General features: G+C 38.2%; 1 long non-coding RNA gene across 2 annotated transcripts; it reads right to left on the reverse strand.

Annotated features, from left to right (window-relative positions):
* Positions 1-668: 668 nt before the first annotated feature.
* Positions 669-7,035, reverse strand: LOC120889326 (uncharacterized). 2 transcript variants are annotated; one of them, XR_013424827.1, is made up of 2 exons: positions 6,783-7,035; positions 669-2,003 (listed from the first exon to the last, which is right to left on the reverse strand). It is a non-coding gene; the product is annotated as an uncharacterized LOC120889326 (long non-coding RNA). The 2 variants fall into 2 exon arrangements; XR_013424826.1 differs by having other exon boundaries at positions 669-2,040.
* Between the last annotated feature and the right edge of the window lie 476 nt (positions 7,036-7,511).

Raw genomic sequence — 7,511 nt, forward strand, 5'->3', positions numbered from 1 at the left:
CTTACAACTCCTCACGTTACGCAATAACCAAACCCTAAATTTTCTCTATAATTTGTAGTTTTAAAATTTCAAATGGGAAATTTTGGCATTTGTGATTTTTTCCTTAGTATTTTTTTCCCATTAGTTTTCCACACATACAAATTAAAGAATAAAAATCAGTGGGATGCTCTGCCTAGATGGTAGTGTTCTGTGTCACTACCAATCATATCACTGTTACATACTTAAAGGTGATTAGTTGGACTGAAGAGCTGAATTTTTAGTTTAATTAACTGTAATTTTCATTTAAATGTCCACATATAACTAGAGTCTATCATAACTGGACAGTACAGAATTAAATTAATCTATTTTCCCCTCTAAAGTTTGTGTAGAAAATAATTCATTAAATAGCACAATTGCAGTAAAATCTGCATAAATTTTATTTGACATGGATTCCATTGCCCAGTCAACACTCTCTTTCTCTTGGTTTTATTCATTATAATTTTAGGTACTAGGGCTCTGACTCCTCAGTAATCTACGCATTCCTCAAGGCAAGCTGTTGTCAATTATACTATTTGTATCCTTCTTGCATCTTCCACAGAACTCTTTGGCCAAGAGTGGGCATCAAGAAATATTGGTTGAGTCATAATGTGACTATCAAGTAATGGCATCGATTTTATACAGGCACATAATAAGTAGTTGATCCTCTTTATTTGAAGATTCTGTTTGTGAATTCATCTTCTTGTGAAAATTTATTTTTAGCCCCCCCAAATCAATACCACATTGCTTTTGTGGTCAGCCATAGACGTGTAAGTTGGTGACAAATTTGAGTTGACTACTGTGCACATTCCCAGCTGAGGTCATGCAAGGTGATGCTCTGCTTCCTTCTTTCAGGTCTCACACATAAACAAGTGTCCTTTAAACAGTCTACATGATCTATTTAGCGCTACATTTTTCTCATTTTTGTGTTTTTTGATGATTCGGGGTTTTTAAAATAGCTCCAAGCAGAGTGCTAGTGCTTCTAGTGTTCCAAGGCCCAAGAAGGTTGTTTGGTGCCTTATGGAGAAATCACATGTGATAGGTCAGCTTCACTCAGTCATGGGTTACGGCACTGCTGCCTGTGAGTTCAATGTTAATGCATCAATAATATATATTCAGTAAGGGATCCTTAAACAGATACTCATATATATATATATATATATATATAAGGTTAAGTGTATTGATAGGTTAACAAAGATGTGACAAGAAGCTGGCAGGGGCCTAGCCCCATTTTCTCCTTAGGAGCAATGTTTCACTATTTGCGAAGATTTTTTAGAACATACGTGCCATGAATAATGAGAATCTACAGAATATGCACATGTATGCATAAGCACACACACACATGTGCGCACACACACACACACACACACACACATATATCCATACACACAAAATCTGGAGTCGGGGGTCTATGAAACAAGTCCATTACTTTACAAGCCCACCATTGTTGTGAGGCTGGGGAAGGACTGAGGCTGCTGGGTGACTGGTAATGACAATGAGGTGAGGGGATCCTAATGGATGACACGTCAGTTCCACTGATCTTGTTTGTATCTTCCTTTCTACTCCTTGGACTCTGGTCAAGTACACTTGTTTTTCTCCCTTTAGGCTCTGTGAGGATGAACAAGTAGAAAGACTGCCTGATAGTGGGTATCAAATGCAGAGGCCTGGCCCATAGTTCAGGTTCATCCCAGTGAGGTTTGGTGAGGTTTATAACAAGGCTCAACATGTCACTTCTCAATGGTATGATTTTTCCCAACACAGTGCCCATTATTTTACACTCCTTTAGGTGGAGGCAGGAGACAGGAGAAATAAAAGACTACTGCAGTCTTCCGTACGTGGGCAGCAAGGGCAGTAGAACTAATTACCTTGAAATTTTGCCATGTTGCCATTTTTAACATGTCCCCAAACATCTCATCTTTGAAAGGAATGAGAGCAAGAGTCATGACTGCCGTTAGCATGTGTGAATCCTTCAGCCATTGATTAAGATTCTGAGGATCAAAAGGAAGAAATGGAATCTGTAAGAAGCTGGAGGGAAACAGAAGAGGATGAAATAAACATTTTTTCCACCACAGTGTTAAGTAATCTAGTTTAAGCTCAAAAGACATTTGGATAGAAGTTTACTGTTCCTGAAGGAGAACAATTCGTTTTAACCAAATCAAGTCCCAGCCTTAGGTAAACCACACTTTAACACTGCCTTTTATTTAGACAAAGATAAGATTTATCAGGCCTGAAGAATTCCTAGAAACCAATCCATTCTCTTGATTTCAAGCATTTATACCAGGAAACTGGTACTTTCATCCCACAGCCTCTGTTTATCAGCACCAGTGTGAATGGTCATGTTTACTTGAGCAGCTTTGAAGTGAGCTGATTTCAGCATCCTGGTCTCCAATGTTAGGGGTAGTGAGACGTACCCTTAGCATTCATACGACTGGAAGCTGACAATCTGCTACAATTGTAAGCAGTTGGCATTTTATTCGTATTTACTAACCATATTTTATTTGTAGAGGGCAGATGCATATATCTTTTTTCCTTTGACTTGTTTTTATTTTAGGAAGGCATCTGGTACTTTGTTAAGTGTGGAAATGATTTCTAAAGTTAGTTGTCAAAGTTTGTTAGCAGCCCTCCTTCTCCTTTCTGATTCTTTCTCTCCCCCAACACTTCCAGGGCTGGGTAAGCATGGAGCCAAATATTCAGGTGGAGGATTGTGGGCCATTCAGCAAGACTTTCCTGGGTAGAGGCGAACTTACTACAAAGTGAGAGAAGCCTAAATTTCAGGGCTTACATACACATACTTTTTGCAAGAACACGAAATGCTTCCAAACAATATGTTTAAATATATTTTATGAATATGTATTTCTGTACATTTTGTAATTTCACTTTCTTGAAAAAAATCCACCCCCAAATAAAAATTCCATAAAACCTGGGTCCATTGCTGCCCCCATGGCTACTTGGGTGATCCTTAGACATATGTGACATTTTTCTTCCTGTAATGGAGGCAACCTCTTTTGGGTTTAAAGGCCGACAGATCCTACATTGTTTCTGTTGCACCATCCTCAGGAGCTGGCATAGGTTGACAGGTCTATCTTGCTCAGATAGGGACCTATAATGGTTATTGATAATGCTTTGTTTTCTCATATATTCGTGTTCTTCAGAGAAGCAGAAACAATAGGTTCAACGTGATTATAGAGGCTTTCAAGTTCAAAATCTGGAACACCCATGTCCCAGTTGAGTCTGACACCCAGCAGGCTGCTGTGGAACCAGGAAGAGTTGATGTCCCAGTTCAAATGCTGGCAGGAAAAAAGGAGAATTCTCTCATTCCTGGGGGAAAGTCAGCTTTCCCCTTTTTTGTTCTATTTATGCCTTTGATAGTAATGGGATAACAACCTTATGGAGGGCCATCTGCTTTTCTTAGTCTGCTGATTTTAATATTAACCCCATTATTATTAATATTAATCCCATCCAAAAAATTCTCTCATCAACACTCAGAATAATATTAAGCCAAATAACTGGGCACTTGATGGCTCAGTCAAGTTGGTACATAAAATTAATCATCACGTTAAATTAATTCAGTTAACTATTATTTTCGTGAGTGACCTGTTTATTCCTGGATTCAGAACCCACTTTGAAAACTATATGTATAAGACAGACATTATTACCCTATAAACATGTATGATTACACTAGTGGAATGACTCTGAACCATGTAAAGCCAGAGGAATGAGAAGCTGTGCTCCATTTGTGAACTGTATGTCAAAATGCATTCTACTATAAAACAAACAAATAAATAAATAATACCCCCCCCCCAAAAAAAAAAAAACTGTATGTACAATTTGCTGGGCATGGTGGTGCATGCCTCTAATCTCAATGACTTGGGAGGCTGAGGCAAGAGGATCACAATTTCAGAGCCAGCCTCAGCAACTAAGTGAGGCACTTAGCAACTACAAGATCTTGTCTCTAAATAAAATATAAAAAATGGGTTGGGGATGTGGATCAGTGGTTAAGCACCCCTGGTTCAATCACCAGTACAAAAAAAAATCCTGAAAAACTATATGTATAATTCTATTTTAGTAAGCATATGTAAAAGGTTATTGTGAGTCCTATACACAAAAGGTAGAGAATAAAATGGAAAATGTCTTGTTTGTGAGGAATTTGTTATCTGTGATTAACCTACTCACTAAAACAGCTCAAAGAATACAAAGTCCAGGCAATGACTGAGTTTAGCTCAATCTGTTGATTCTTAGGAGTCTTCAAGGGAGGCAGAAATCTTCCCAGACGGAGACTTTCAGGAAAACTTCAGGTGAATTTTGAAGGTAAATTAAAAATAAAACAACATAGCAGTTGATTTGATGGACCAGGAAGAAAGGATTTCTTTTGGAAATGACCACCATCTGTAGAGATGTGTGAAGCACAGTGTGGAGGCCTGGTGGAGGTGTGGCCAGCTTGGTGGGGCATGGGTTGACAAGAATTCAGTATAGTAACTGAGAGGTATTGTCTCACCACCAAGAATTGATATTTAACTTTTAACTGAAGTCAAGATAATAACAGCTTTGTAAAATGAGAAGAATTCTTATGGCAGTACTTTTTTTTTCTCTTTGAAAAAAAATTCAGAGAGATTAGCTTTTCTTTATAATGCTTAGCCTCTGTCTTGTTTTTGAGAACTAGGATATATCTCCCCGAGGCTAATTGAAAACTGGCCACATATACAGGTCATCATTTTGACCTTAAAATACTTATGTTATTATGCTTCCTATTGTCTTTAAAACGGTGAATTTCAACATTAGATGGTTAGATGCTCTTTTCTATGTCAGTGGTTTCAAACTCTGCATCAAGAATACCTCTGGGGAGGGGAGGAAAAGCACCCTGTTTCACAAACTGAGCTTCTGTCTAAAAAACTGAAGAAAGGGAGTTATGATTTCCTAAAAATAAAAACCATGACCATGGATTAAAATTGATAGTTAAAATAATTGATGGGGAAAATAAAATCTGGACTAATAAAACTCAGAAACCAGGTGTGGTGGCCCACATCTGTAATCCCAGTGGCTCAGGAGGCTGAAGCAGGAGGATCTCGAGTTCAAAGCCAACCTCAGCAACAGTGAGGCACTAAGCAACTCAGTGAGACCCTGTCTCTAAATAAAATACAAAAAAAAAAAAAGAAAAGAAAGAAAGAAAGAAAGAAGGAAAGAAAGGAATGAATAAATAAATAAATAAATAAAAGAACTGGGGATGTGGTTCAGTGGTTGAGTGCTTCTCTGTTCAATCCCTGGTACCCCCCTGCCAAAACCCAAAATCAACTCAGAAAAGTATGTGCATGAGTGTGTATTGGGTGGGAAGGGCAGAAAGGAGAGAGAGATGAGATAGAGAGGTCCTTTGATTTACCAAAGCATGGGAATCATGTTGATTATATCTGTAAAGCCCATCTATGAAGCACAATTGTACAATTTAAGAGTGACATAAATACTAAAAAATACACATATTAGCCATAAACCTTGTGGTATTAGAGCAGAAACTTAAGAAATTGACTTTCTTTTCATTTCTCTCTGCAATATGTTCTAGGACATTCAAAGCAAAATTTGGACCTCCTTTTTTATTTAGTCTACAATCTAGTTTTAATTATTAGTTAGTCTAGAAAACACCTTTTTTTGTGGTACTGGTGCAGAGTTTGAAATCACTGACATAAAAATTTAATTCAGGGGTACTCTACCACTGAGCTAGTCCCCAACCCATTTTTATTTTTTTGATATAGGGTCTTGCGAAGTTGCTCAAGCTGGCCTTCAAATTTTGATTTTCCTGTTCAGCCTCCCAAGTTAAAAAGAATAATTTATCTCATCCTTTCAGATAAATCAGGGGCCTGTCAGAAGCTTGCAAAATAAGACTGTGGTATATTGACAAAGACTCTGGATTGGAAAGTCTTAGCTTTCTACCCAACCCTTATGCTCCTTTTGTTTCCACAATTAAAACTGTGATTTTGACCCATTTCAGATCTTCTGTCTGGCTGGGGCAATTTATCCACCCAAATCCTTATTTCACCTTAATTGGTAGTTGTTGACCATGGATGATTTTGCACACATCTCTGCCCCCAGATACTTGCCAATGTCTGACTGTCTGGAGATAGTTTTGTTGTTATAATAAGGGGGTTGCTATTGGCATCTAGGCAGAAGAGGTAGGAGTGCTGCTAAGCAGCCTGCAACAAATGGGAGAATACTTCTCAATAAAGTATTGTCTGGCTTCAAGTGGCAATAGTTCAAGGTTGAGAAACTCTGGTCTAAATAGAACAGTTAAGTACCACTTATTCTAGGTGTCTGGTTGGTGATCCATTTTTCAGAGCATTCTTTGTTGTAAATCAATCGATCAATCAATCAATCAGCTGTAATCTTAGCAGAAAGATATGCATGCAAGTATTCAGCCTTGTTGCAACCTATAAAAGCTGTGCCTGTTTTAAGGACCCTTAAAATGATCAATAAGGGTCAAATCATTCCAGGCCTTGCAAGTAATGCTAACAGACATCACTTCTACCGGAGAGAGAAAACTGATCAAGGAATTTCTAAATAGTAAGAATAGCATATTCATGGATACCACATTGAAAGCCATTTGCTACTTAACATCTTTTCCTTGATTGACCTTTAGCTGAGATTGTTGACAACTCTAATACTCAGAAAAAAAAAAAGAAGAAGAAGAAGCAAAAAAAAAACATTACTTTGATTCTATGAAAAGCAGAGAGCAGTTTACACAAAATTCCACCACCCACTTCAGCATAGAGGACAACACCCACCTGCAAGCCTTGTCCTTACAGGATTCAAGGAGAACCTTTGTGTTTTGCCCTCCCAGCAGCAGGGGATTGAGTGTGTCAATGGGTGCTCAATAAATATTGCTGCAATATAAATTTACAAACATAAGCAAAGGGATGAGATTTTTATCTTCTGAGCATTTGCCAGTAAGTGCATGATAACAATTAAAAATTATATTTCTTACAACAGAAGAGAGGGATGTTCAAAACAGCCCACTGGGAACTACTCGTTCAAGTTTGCTTGACCTTGTTTTGACATCATTGTGTACCCTCTTATCTGCCTCATGATGAGAGTTTTTCGTCAGCTCCTGCAAAATATTTTGGCTACAATGAAAGGCGATCTATCTCGCTTTGTTCAACTGGATTGGGAAACAAAACTGGGTAAAAATCTCAGGGACAGAAAGGAAGCCCAAATGGATGGGGGTTTGCTTTTCATCCACGGGTTCTATTCGTATATGTCACCATCTATAAACTGAAAATGCAAGCTGCATTTAATCCTGAAAGACACTGTAAACACGTTTACATGTAAACTGTGCAATTGACACATCTGTTCCTGAATTGTCGCAGTGTACTTTGGAGTGGCTGTTCTGGAGAAGTTATAAAACAGGTGATACCCAGCCTTTCAAGTAGATACAGTATGTGCAGTAGGCTTCATATCCCTTTTGGGCTGGGTCAGAGTGTAATGTGACCTCACTGCAATCGGCAGGCTTGGTG

This window comes from Ictidomys tridecemlineatus, chromosome 8, assembly GCF_052094955.1.
Source record: "Ictidomys tridecemlineatus isolate mIctTri1 chromosome 8, mIctTri1.hap1, whole genome shotgun sequence".
In the NCBI taxonomy this organism is placed as follows: Eukaryota; Metazoa; Chordata; class Mammalia; order Rodentia; family Sciuridae; genus Ictidomys; species Ictidomys tridecemlineatus.